Source organism: Anoplopoma fimbria, chromosome 24, assembly GCF_027596085.1.
Source record: "Anoplopoma fimbria isolate UVic2021 breed Golden Eagle Sablefish chromosome 24, Afim_UVic_2022, whole genome shotgun sequence".
NCBI classification, from domain to species: Eukaryota; Metazoa; Chordata; class Actinopteri; order Perciformes; family Anoplopomatidae; genus Anoplopoma; species Anoplopoma fimbria.
In genome coordinates, this window is record NC_072472.1 from 9,428,067 (window position 1) to 9,442,064 (window position 13,998).

Here is a 13,998-nt window from a genome sequence, read left to right on the forward strand (position 1 = left end):
TGGTAAACCACAAATAGGACGTTCATTAGCGTTACCCCCACACATCATGAACAGAGGGGAGCGCAGAGATGACCTGTGGAGAAAGTAGTCTCTAATAGGCTTATGCTGGTCTAGACAATACGAAGAAGTCTACTTCTACAACAAATAATCTGCTCGTACAGATGGTCAACGTAAAGCTGTACCCCATCTGAAACTACTAACGTCCGTTTTCAACATTGTGATACATTGAGAAGTTTGTTAACTATAATTTGAATGGGTTGTCGCTCACAAAATAAATTATCCAAATAGAAAAGTGTATGACATGAAAATAATACATAAATCTTTTCTGGAATAGTTTTACGTTAAATCAGCCTGTAATTAGGATTGAATAACCTGCAGTTGTTAAACTTAAGCTTGACTCCATAACCGCTGCGCAAACATCGCTGCCCCTACTGTCCCTCTGAGCATAATGTGCGTAGTGCAAACATTCAATTAAAGAGCCATTTGAGGGCAGAGACCTTGTTATTTTGTGAATGTATGGATTAAGACCAGAGAGACGAAACACCATATGCATGAACATGTAATAAAACTGGGTACACTACCAGAGGATAAAACACAAGGCTGTTAATGTCTTTTTAACAAGTTGTAAAACTTTTCCTTGGCATTTGGACGGAACAAGTTTGTGTTTTTAAGGCACAACCATCACAAAAAAAAGGAGACATCTGTCTGTAACAGAAAGCAACTACGGGGCTTTTATAACCAGAAACAAGCAAATTTCCAGCCAGGCGTGTCGCATCTCGGTTTAAGTCGACAGCTTCAGCCTCTTCCAATGACAACAATGATTTTAAAGCTGTTGACAGTGTGATTATACAGAAACCACCCGGCCTCCTCTTAAACTATAAACACAACACACTGGGGCGTTATCAATCTTTACCAAGTACGGATGAAAAGAAGCAGATAGGAAACGAACAGGAAAATAAAACACTCCACACAGGGAAATCAAACAAGATGTGAGAAGGCAGTCAAATTAGGCTACAGTTTCCTGGAAGAATTTGCACTGCTCTTACATGAAACGTGATCATAACAAGCATTCACATAGTAATATAGAAAGCTGCAGGGCGGGACGTATTTTTCTAGGACAACCCCGGGAGTTAGCATCACACTGGCACCATCGACAAAAAGGCGAATGGGATTTTTCCAGTGGATTATTAATTATCACAGAAAATAAGCACTTTGGCAAACACAAGTTAATGATACTTACACATTTTGTTCAAAACGTTTAGGATTTTTGAAGCGTAAATGCAATCAGCAGAAGTTAAAAGCTCGTGTTAGAGTATAGACAACAAGGCTGTAAAAGGTGGACGAGTCTGCATAATAATATTTACAGACAAATTGATGGATAGATCAAATCATCAAAATCTCTTACGCTTTTGTTAATCACTGAATCTTATTTCAGGCATCCAACCTAAAAACCCATTAAAGACCCATGACTTTGAGACGAGGGAACCTAAAGTACAAACATGCTTTTTCTTCTCCGGGCTTCAGAACTCATTCCTGCAGCAATCTAGTGTAGACTAATTCTTGCCAACACTTGTTCCACCTTTTTACAACTTCTGGCTTATTATCTGTAAGCTTATCAGTTGATCCAAATTGTAATTTCACAACCAACACCTTTACAAAGCAGCTGCCTGTTTTACATCATCAACAACACCCAGCTGTGAGTCACCACTCCTCACAAGCAACTGAATTTCCAGAGTATAGCTAGGAAGGCTATATTAAACCAAAGCCAACGAGGAGACCAAGGCCACTCTGAACTGTTTGAGACGCAACATTAACACTGGTGTTATCAGCAGAGGTGTCAAGAGAAGAAGAAAACATTGTTTGGGTAATCCTTCATCCTAACATCCATCAACATCCCACTGTTTTATCTCTAAACTCACAGCACGGCTGAGAACCAAGTTAAGACAACACATTGTCTTAAACTAAAACCACAAAAGCTGTTGAAGTTTAATTGAACAATACCAAATGTGCTACAACTGTATGAACAACTGACATACAACAAATGGAAACTACAGCAAACAGAACTTAACTCCTACAACATCCTGATGTCAGTTATTTTGCCAGCTGTTAAGTACCAAAACCATTTAATGGTTTTTCACGCTATAAATGTAGTCTGTGGTTTAAGAAAAAGCTAGTTTCGTGTACTCAAAGTAACAGTTTCTACATCTCCACTGATTACAAATAATCAAACAAAATGGTTATGTGCCGTGGGGTGCGTTTAGTATGCTGGTACTAGATGCAAATATAAAAATGAGTCTGTCGATGTCAGTTTTGAAGTGGGGCTGAATGTATGAATGGGCAACTGTGAGCACACTGTTAAATGGTCAAAAGCCACAGGGACAGAGTCCTTTGTAAACACAGCTCCTGTCTATTCTGCCTAACTAATTGACACAAACTGTTGTTTTTTTATTAGCAGAGCAGGGGGTTACACCCTGTCATACTGTAGCACAGCACTTAAGAGAATCCTCAGACTGGAGGCTCTATCGTCTGCTATTGCTTTTTTATTTAACAATACTGGAGCATTAATGTTCCTATTTAGGCCAATACCAGCCAGCAGTCTGTTTTACTTTTGTGCCTTTGCAACATCAGAATAAATTAATTTATATGTTTTTTTTTTCCCCCCAAGGAAATCTTTCTTGGTTAAAATGAAAAGGCTTAACATATCATCCATTTCCCATGTTGTTTTTTTAAAAACGATCACTCCAGTCCTCTTTATGGAGAAAAGGTCAGAGTGTTCTTTCTGTTTTTAATAAATGTGCCAAGAGTCCGAATGGCAAAAAAAGAATGTGAAAAACTTGGCAACATGATGCGACGGTGTGACTGTGGATCAAGCATCTGAGCGCAACCTGTTTTTAAGTTGGCCTTAGACCAGCCTCAAAACTCAAACTATGCTGTTTGGAAAAGTAAACCAAAACCAGGTTGACAATGCGATGACTTTATAAGAACGATAAAAACAGAACCTAATGCCAGGGATAATAACCGTCGGAGGAACATGGCTCTATTAATAGGGAGTAAAGACGCACGGCACACACGTGTGTACCGTTTACAATACGGTAGATGGAAGCTACTGTGTGTAAAGTGTATCTTAGTAAACACAAGTCAGGAGGGATGGAGAGAATTGGAATCACTACGCTAAAATAATCTTTCGTCCAACATGACAGATCAACTACTACAGCATGGCGAAGGGGATATCCCAAGTCGTAGTCCTAATGCCACAGAATCGGGTCATGCTAAATGTCAACTTACTTTCAAATCAAGCATCTACTTTCTTAAGCCAAGTGTTGGAGGATTTACTTTCCCGGTTAAGGGGGGGGGGGGGGGGCCCTGATGGAGAATATTGCTCATTTCTCAAATTCAGTTGCAATTTAACCTGTGGCCTTCTGGGATAAGGAACGTACCAAATATCAGCCCAGTTTGAGAAAATACCCTGGAGAAGCAATTAAATATGTATTTTACGCGTTTCGGTTGTAAACCTTAAGAGGCACAAACCATAAATGGGCCCTGTTTTTTGTTTCTTTCCAAAGGCCCAAGCCACACAGAGTTGATCAGTTGCCAACATAGGAAGGCAGGCAATGTAGATTGTTTCAAAATGGGGACAAAGCTTGGCCAGCAAATCACTTCTTACACAACATGAGTTTAAATGACATCTGGTATTATCAATGTGTGGTGGCCATGTATGTTCATTGTAATCATTCAACAGGGTGCCAGACTGAAAAGGGTCAAAGTCTGAGTTGAAAAGGCAGTTCACTCTGTACCTAAATTAATCAGCTCATCTGTTTCTTTCTGACTCAGAACCAGGTCACGTCTCCTAAACAATCAAAAAAAAAAAAAAAAAAAAAGGAAGAACTGATTGTCATCTGAGACACCATGAATACAGGACTAGGATTCTGTGAGACAGCCATTAAAAGTAGGACAACTAAGAACATTTTAGCGTGACTTGTACAACGCAGTGGAAATGAAGTGCTTTATTATTTCCAGACACCAAGAGAAATGAGTAAAGCAGCCAACTAGCCATGCATTTCTTACCCTGACTGAGAGGCCATGGCCCCAACCACTGAAACATTGGAAGGAGGAGGGAGGAGGATTCAAAGGATCTCCCAAGGATTCAGAAGTATTCTCGTTATGACTTAAATTTCTACGCCAACATCCTCCGCTGGAGAAACAACCTGGCCCTTTTCTTTTTTCCTAAATGTATCTGTGGGCGTCCAGCTGGAAGAGTGTAACTACAGTTTTCTTTACTCGACTCGAAAAAGGTACAGTGTATTTCCTTGGAGTGGTGACAAATCTGACTTAGAGAGGGGAGGCGACTCCTCGTTCTCGGTAGATACCACGTCGGCAAACAGCGGGGGTAGTCGCATGCTAGGTGAAGCCTAAGGGGTCGCAGCAAGCTTTTGTTTTTTTTGTATGTGTAGTGTTTTGAGGTTGAGGCATGTGTGGAGAACAAGAGAGGTGAAAAGAGGCCGGGGGGGGTGAGTGTGTTAATGTTTAGAGTGATTATGTGACAGAGAGACTGGGTACACAAAAAGAGAGCTTTGGCATGTCTCCTGTCCTAAAGAGTGTGAGACGGTCCTGGTGGTGCCTCTGGGTCTTAAATGCCAACAGTGCCATCTTTTAATCAAAGTTATTTAAGCGTATGAATTATCTTAAAGGAGGCACTTAAAGAGGGGAAAATGCTCCACACGACAACAAAGCACAGTGATGATGAGGCATTTGTAAAGACTGCTGAAACATAGTTATACATCTCTATGTCTAAAAAAAAAATTAAAAAAAAATAGTATGACTAAGTACACTTATTAGAATTAAATCAAAGAAGAGAGATTGCAAGAATAGAGCAGTTGAAGAAGGCTAACAGCAGTTTAATATACATTCAAACTCAAAATTAAGAGGAAAAAAAAAAAAAAAAAAAAAGGAGTGGGTTTAGAAAGACAGGATTACCACTAAATAAATAAATAAGCTTGGTCTAGGAAAGACTTACAGCTATACTTATTTACAAAACAGCCTCAGAGGCCAATTAGAGAGGCATTTTACAGGAAGGAAGACATGATTAAGGGGAGCAGCGAGAGGGGGAAGAAAAGCTCACCTCTCCCTGAGAATGGAACGATCCACCTCGTCCCATAAAAGGAGATGTTATTTTACACCACAGGGCCTCTCCTCCGTGTGATGTCACTGCCCTCAGTAAGGCCCGGCCAATAGGGGCCCATCTTTCCGTCAACAACCTCCCTCCCTCCCTCCCTCCCCCACTATGCCCGAGCACAGGGCAAAGCACCCTTGCAGCCCGTTAAAGAGACAGTACGCAGTTTCTCCGGCATGCAGGTTGTAACAGTCGGGAGACATTTTCATCAGCTACACATGATGATGACATGCTGACAAATGTGTTACCATCACACACCGCAGGGATTTTAGTTGTTTTTTTTAACTAGTACACAAACATTATGCCATTTCACTTCTGGTGTCTCTCTGCAGGTTTCCTGTTATGTTAGGGTTGTTGTTAAGATTGTATCACTTCTAAAGCCTCAGTTTTACTTCCAAACACAAACCGCTGCAGACATCATTGAAGTGGAATAGTTTTGTTTATACCATCTGCTTGGAAGAACTGTTCTACACATGTGCAGTAGATCGCTGAAAACTTCTCATTCAGACCTGTCAGGACTTATTCGCATAGCCACAACAAATTGCCGATACGTCCACACAGAGCCTACGCACACAGCCACCAATGACAACATTTACGTCACATGGACCCGAGCGTACGCTAAAGGCATAACCTCGGCTTAAAGCACACTTAGGTCTGACTCCTTGGTATATTGTAGATATCCACTGAAGAGTTGGTACACAGGTTCCAGATACCTTGTCAGGGACCCTTCAGCTCTTTCCAAAGTTCAGATTTATGGTTAAACATCTTTTAAACTTTGCCTGAAACTAACACATATTTTTTAAATGTACCTAAAACCCTTTTCCATGTTATAACTTTTGTTCTGCTACTCATTATGCAAAATTTTAACTGCAGGACCATCAGTCCTGGAAGAAGGGTTCACTCGTTGGCTGCCCATCCAAAGATTCACCCTTTTTCTCCTATTTAGTTTTTCTCCTTGTCAAAATCGAGGATATCAAGTGTTGTTTATTTCAAGATGTTTATAATGCCATTTGGGCAAATGAGGTAATGTGGTGGCATTCCAATGACTCGAGTAAACCGTAACACATTTTTGCTGTTTGACTTAGGGAAGTATGAAAAAAAAAAAAAAAAAAAGACTTGCCCAAGCCCCTACCACGTTTTTAACCTCTTCTGAAAATATTTTATAGCCAATATGTTATATTAATGTTATTATTTCTTATCACCATAAAGTTTCCCCCTTCAAAAATCAATTCTTCTCTCCCTTCTACTTGCTTTGAATTATGAAATGTTACTTTTATTTTGTTCATTGAGGGATTGCGTCGCAATAATGTTATTAAAATAAGGATTATCTAAATTTCCCAAGACGTCGGTGTGTTTTAAATATTCCACTTGGGGGGGGGGGGGGGACATGAATAATGACTTTGTGGGATAATTCAATAATCTTTAGGATTATAAATGAGCAAGAGAAAAAAAACAAGCCTGAAAAAGTCTTGACACAAAATGATGAAATCCAAATTTGGGAAACTCCCTTTGACTCAGTTTACAATCACTTTATTGTGACATGTTTAAATGCGTAGCTCGACGGAAACTTTAAAATTGCGAAGAACTGAGAATGGCTTCATGTCGTTACGTTCAGGGCTCATGTTTTGCGAAATACTCGTGTTTTTGAATAATTAAAAGTAAATACTATCTAATCAAATGTATTTTTTTCTGATCTCTTTCTCTCTGTTTTTTTAGGTTCATACTCAGGGAGTGCTCAGTTTTTTTAAGCACATCCATTATATATATATATATATATATATATATATACCATTTATTTTGATCAATAGAAGAAGGCTACTACCCTTGGTTGTTTAATCAATAATAAATCACATGTAGAAAATGTAACTGAGAACTTAAAAAGTGATGTAATACCACTGAATTAGTATGCAGTCTAAAATTCTTGACTCCATGATGATCACAAAAGGTCCAAATGTTGCGTTCAACAGCGCTAAGGCACACCAAAATGTTGTCATGTGTATTTTGTCATTAATGTTGATACAACAACCCCCCCCTCCCTAAAACTGTCATTAACAGTTTCCTGCATTCATTCAATTTGTGTTTACAAAGAGTATTTTATAATGCATCCACAACAAGTCCTCAGTAATGTGTACAGATGGGTATTCACTGCCCCCTCCTGTGGGGCTTTTGAAGCAAACCTGCTGACAGCATGCATTCCTGAGGGAGTGTCCATTCAAATGCTGCAAACCTGCCTCATATAAGCAGCTGTTTGGGGACCAGCGACATCAAGACCAAACGGCGCGCGACCCAAAAACATAATGATATTTGAAAAAAATGCTTACACTCTTATGAAATCAAGTTACTTTCCTAAAGAAAACACCAGTGGTTATATACAGTAGGATGCAAGCACAAAGACATTTCTCACACAATAGGGGTAATGAATTAGCCGCCTTATTTTCTGTCTTCCTTTTATGTGAAAGTGTTTAGCTGATAATGTTTGAGGCAGTTGATGTCTACATTAGGATTAAGTCTTAGTATTCAGATTCCTTTAGTTCCTGCTTCAGTAAAACCCTTCAATATTTCCATGTGGCTTCAGATTAGCTTCAATTAACATATCAAAACAAGACTCAAAGCCTTGATTGGCATGTTCTCTAAACAACTGCTTATATCCTTTCATTCAGGCAGGTTTGAAGCATTTGAACTGACTCACCGCCTGGAATGCCTCCACTCAGCAGGCGTGCTTTATCCGAATCAGAGGGGGCCGGTAGCATTTACCAACAAGAGCCCAGCGCTGTGACCCATCTGCATTTCAAAACTAATTCGTAATAGATTGATTTAGGAGCATTTTGTTTTATACATCTTATACTTAACATCCAGCAAAAGCTCTTAACTGAGGAATAGTATTTACAACAAGCACAACACACTCTGGTGATAAGATGATAAAACTGCACAATATGCCTCTAGGCCGGTGACGTCTTCATGCCAAGATCATAAAATCAAAATGAGAAAAAACTAAATTGAGCAGCAACTTTCCCAGGCTTTTAGGCTGGCACTTAGTATTTACTAGCTAAAGTACTAGGGGAAGTTACACTGGGTAACTTTTTTTTTTCCTTCAGATTGATTTCTTTTCCATCACTAAATTGTACTTGTCTTGCCTCGTGACCCATTAAAACAGCGTGATAATCTGTGGTTAAGTAAATAGTATGTATAGCTAAACTGTATCCAGTCGAATTGAGAAATAAAGTCAGTCGAGCTTACTAGGAAAAAGCTATTACTGACACAAATAGCACAACTGTTCTTGGTCCTTTTTTCTGCGACATTGTTAGTTATCTTGGCAACATTTCCAAAGAACCTGCGTCATTCATGCTCTTCAATGTTCACACCAAGATGGTCACGAGGCTTTTACGTTTTTGCATAACCCTCTTCACCCATATCTGAACTTTGGTAAGAATTTTTAACAATTTATTAACCACTCCCTTGGCTATGAATCAATGTTGATTCAACATACTGTGACACATACTGTGACACAACCACAGTTTAAACTTTGCATGTTCCAGCATGTCCGGTACACTTTAACAAAATGAGGCTTTATAATCTTGGATAGCTCAATCATTCTTAAATTGTTTACCAATGTCCTGTTAAAATTCTTAGGATTAACGCTGGAATCATTTAGATTTGTTGGGTACAAGTAGCCTGGACTTAAAAGCCGATATGGAACACTGAACACTGAATTCTTAATAAAACAGAGTGACTAGGGATGTCAGTGATTACTTTAGTGAGAACAAATACACTGGTAATCCTCAAAATTGTTACTTTTGTGCCATTTGTGCAATCTAGGACAGCTCCAATAAAACCTTTAAGCACAACATTATAATTATGGTTTGTTTTTTGTACGGCAAGTTCTTGTTTTTCTTCTTAATTAACTTTGATTGTACTGCAAAAAGGCAGTATAAATCAACCGTATAAATAAAGCTTTTGTACGCAAGTGTTTTATAAGCTTTGAATTCACTTATTGCTCATAAATGTAATGTAATGCCAAGAAGCGCTTGGCATTAGAAACCCAACTTGCCTTGTTCAAACTGATCAACCCTAAACTTTGTTTATTCAGGTCTTCTTTAAGCCCAAACCTTTAATTCTTACCTACATAAAACACTCCCCTTAATAGTCTATTACTCGCCCCTATTCAGAAAGCTTAAACTACTGAGCTGAAACATGACTGTATAAAACTGAAGTTATCGTGCAACTTTTGTGTGCAACCAACACACACGCAGTCATTCCTATAAATCACATGTAACATGGAATAACAGGAAATGTCTCTATCCCAGAGTCATAGGGATTTCTGCACAGAGCAGTGTTCCACATATCAGTCACAATCATATTCCTCAGAGAGCAGTCCGGGCTAAATTTGACACTGGGATATCTGCCTGCCTACAAATAGAAACATGCTAACCTATAGCTTACTACTCTGAACCTCAAAATAAACATTCACACTCACCCGAACATGTGTTTTGATACGAGTTGTGTGTCCAAATATGAACGGGAATGAATAGAGAGTGGATGAAACATTTAATTGCATGATTCATAAATGATGAAGGTTCCTTTGTAGGAGCTTAGCTTGGCAATATTAGTTTCTATTGAATCACTTATTACAAGAGTTTTACCTTTGTATTAAATAAATCCATTCTTGCTGTACTGCTCCACTAACTGGGATTTTTACTGTTTATGATACTGATCCATTTGTTATTGCCTGCGAAGCACTTACCATGCTGTGTAAAAACAACTGTTATTTCCCTTTATTAGAGGTATTACTGCTACACATGTCTAAGGCTGATGCTATCATTTTCAGATCAATATTATGGTGCAGTTTCTAACAGAACAGATGTTCGCCAGATCTGTGAAATGAAATGTCCCTTAATGAGCTTCACCTCGACTGGACCATATAGCTAGCCACATGAGAGCTTAACTCACATCCTAGAGAACAAAAGCTGAAGAACAGATGCATGAGGTCAGGACACAGTGAGTAGCACATTTTTCTGCTGCGTGAGCAACACTACTGAGGGATAAAAAAGAAAGAGCTGCTGATGTCCGATTAGATTTGGGAAAATTAAACTAGCAGCCTCTAGAAAAGCCTTCAAACAACTTACTTTCCACAAGCTTCTCTTCAAAGCAGATAAGATTTGATTATTAGCTCACAGGTCTTAGATGAAGTCACAATTAGCTCTTACTTTTGGTAAAGTTCACTAAAAGAATAATAGCATCTGTGCAATAAACGGACCACATGATTGCTATGATGCCATTTTGACTCCACATATTAATTACATTTAAATAATCGAGGAGAGCTGAAGGTGATAAGGACAGGATAAAGGAGCATTGTAAAGCATGTGGTTTATACAGACAAGGAACACTCAGGATTTGAGAGGGGATGACTTATTGTTGTTGAACAGTCTGGAACTAGGTATTGCTCATTTTCCAAACATCCAGCCTGGAAAAACCACACTGTACCACAATAGATGTGTCAAAGCCAAAGAAACATGCACCCACTCCTCCGTCTGGAATGGACAAACAAGTCACCATAACATCTCAACAGAACATTTGCACGATGTGCCTGGCTACAGAGGAAACAGTTATACTGAAGCCACAGAGCAAAACCTAAACAGGAAGTGAAGAGGATTTCACAGTGTGACGCATTACAGGGAGCACAAGATGACAGAGAAGAAATCATTATCTGCTATAAACACACTTTATAGCAGATAACCACACTTACTTGTTTACAGGACTGTTTGTTAATATTTACATCATCTTACAGTGCTGATATTGGTTGTAACCTCATTTTAGGCTGCTTAAGATTTTCCTAGGTCCCTCTGTGCTTACCCTAAATAAAAGAAAAACTACAACACTCAGCCATCTTACATTCAAGTAATTCCGACACATCTCACTTATGAACATTTTCATTTAACAAAAAAGGACAGTGAGCTATTGATGTGAGCCACTACTTTGGTGTAACATGATTTATCTGAACCGTCTCCTTTATTATTCCATATCGTGGTAAAGATTCTCAAATGTTTTCAGGACTTTTGGTCATATCCTCCGGCCCTTGAGCATAACCTGACCTCATCTCCCATCACATCAATATCAATTTCAAGTAAAAGTTTCTGATATATTGCTATCACATTACAGGCCGCCTATAAAGTTAAGCACAGGCATTAAGCTTTAAGCTGCTCTTTCTACTCCTAAAACCAGGCGTGTATTGTAAGATAGCTTTCTAAAATAAAACATTCTCAGACAAACGCTATAAGTGCACTTCGTAAACAACTGCACTCCATAACTCAAACAACTTCAACCTGGATCTACCACCACTGGACTACAGATGTTGTGCCAGCTCTCAGCTACCTGCCATAAATGAGTTCATGACCTCTCCTCTCCCCCCCCACACGATAAACAAGTCGATTGCTATGTCCTTGTCTCCATTTGCCAAACAGACCTGGCTTAATAAAAGACATGTAGCAGGGATATTACCAATTGTTACTTACTTACTGAACTGTGGACTTATGATGCATTTTCTGGCCCTTCCCCCAACTGAGGCACGTAAAATGGCTTCCTAGAAAAGCAAATCAGCTGTCCCCTTTTTTTTTTTTTTTTTTTTTTTTTTGCTAGAACTAAAAGCCCGACACATCAGCTATTATGTTGCCTTCCTTTTCTACAGGGGGGGGCTTTTTGAAGTGATTGCAATTCTGACTGAACACAGCTAGGACTGCCACAATCTGCTGTAATAAACACAGGATCAATGTGCGGAGGCCACACACACATACACACATATACACACACACACACACACACACACACACATACACACACAGGACAACAAACCAAAAAGTTTTCGCCAGTCACTTTGGAAGGAAAACAGAGGATTGTTATGAGGCCTTTAAAAAAGAAAAAAGAAAAACTGTCCTGTTTAGGGAGGAGGAAAACCTGCAAACAAGCACAATAGGTTGATGCTTGAATATTTTCTTTGAATTGTCAAGCTTTATTCAAGAGTTCATCTGCACATTTGTACATGCAGGAAGCTGAAGTGGAGAAGCAGATTGTGTTTACACAAAGCCACATATCAAGCAGCTATCTCCTCAATGTGAAAGCATAGCAATAGTTTGCAAACTATGGTTTAAAAACAAAACAAAAACAACAACAACAAAAAACAAAAACACAAACATCAGACGTCATAATCCGCGAGCATCAGCCAGCATCCCATGAGCACTGCAATAATATCCTGCTTACTTTCTTTTTTTAACAGGAACAAAAAATAACAAAAATAAAAAAAAAACACCTCCACGAATTATTACACTATTATCATCTCAACAATGCACGTGAGCAGAAGTCACAAGCATGCACTGTCTGTGGGGTTAGCGTGAGAAGCTAACACGCTACCTCACAAGACTACCTGCATCTCTGCTTTAGCATTCTGGAGCTAGGCTAGGCTAGGCTAGGCTAGCTGTAGAAACACATTGACATTTTTCTGCAGAAATCTAAATTAACATTCTCCCAGATTATCAGCCAGCCACGGAGGCCAGTCAGTGAGCAGGTGGTGTGTTTAGTGATCCTCGCCATCCTTACCTCTTGTCTTCTTTTTAGGCCCAAACCATTCTAGCTATGGGAGAGCTCTGTTCTCTTTGTCTTTTTTTTTTTTTTTTTTTCTCCACTTCCAAGCTACACACGCAAAATGGACCCAGCAAAAACGCTGTTAACAGCTAAAACACCAGCACCGAATGGAGGGTGTCCATCTTTGCCTTGAAACGCAGCTGCGCATCGAGTTGAAAACTAAATAAATTCATTTCTGTCTGTCGTTCATTGTGTGATTCCTGAACATTAGGGACTGATAGGTAAGGCTGCTAAGTTAAGTAGCCAGCAGGTACCACAGACAGGACTGGATGCATGGATGGCAGCAAGCGGGGAGCCTTCAGGCGCGCTCGGAAATATCTACATCCAACCACCCATGCAAGGAAACATGTAATGTAAAGTTGTTTTTTTTGATTGTTAGAGAAATTATTATTTTCAGAGCGACATACGTGATTATAAAATCGTTTAGTTAAATTTAAAAGAGACATATATATTTAAGCTGTGCGGTTTCACTGGTGATTGTGGTAATTCCGATTTTTTGAATGCAACATTGGTGTGACGCACAGGTTGTACACGATTGTATCAGAGACTTGCCGGTCAAGACGGAAATCATGGAGAGAGCGTTTCATTGTTCTCTTATCTATTTTTAAATATACAACTGGACTATTCAATTTAGTTGTTACATGTGTTTTTTTGGCTTTATTCAAAATGCTGTGAATTAAGTTAAACACGTGATCGTGCATTTTTCCTCACATCCATTAATGGTAACTTTGTGGTGCTTAATTTATGCCATTAACTTCAGTCTTTTGTGTTTCAATGTTCAACAACTAATTAATACATTTCATTCATTAGATTAGTCAATGTTGGATACTTATTTATAGAATAGGAGACATTAATAAAGTATTTCCCGGAGAGATGAGTTGTGTTTGATCAAGCACATTAAGAAATGTAGTTTTTCTGACATTTTAACCTGTAATTAAATGTCTTTAAAATGCACTTTAAAAGTTACTCAAGCTGCACATATGTCACACATATTTTGATAACTTGGTTGTGGCATAATTGACATGTTTGTGGTCTGCCACACCCAAATTCATCATCATCATCAAAGGCCCGGTAGTCTAAGAGGCAAAATATTATCATGATTGCAAATAAAAAATTCAAGAATCTTTTTATATAAACCTAGGAAATAGCACTTTGTCTAATAGCAGACAAAGTGAGATTCTGTTTTTTTTTTTTTA

General features: G+C 38.9%; 1 protein-coding gene across 3 annotated transcripts in view; it reads right to left on the reverse strand.

Moving 5' to 3' along the window:
- Positions 1 to 13,024, reverse strand: part of aff4 (AF4/FMR2 family, member 4) — a 31,152-nt gene extending 18,128 nt beyond the window's left edge. For all 3 annotated transcript variants that reach the window (XM_054625608.1, XM_054625607.1, XM_054625610.1), the window contains exon 1: positions 12,758 to 13,024. The gene's annotated coding sequence lies outside the window, so the exon portion shown is untranslated. The remainder of the gene's footprint in view (positions 1 to 12,757) is intronic.
- Positions 13,025 to 13,998: the final 974 nt, after the last annotated feature.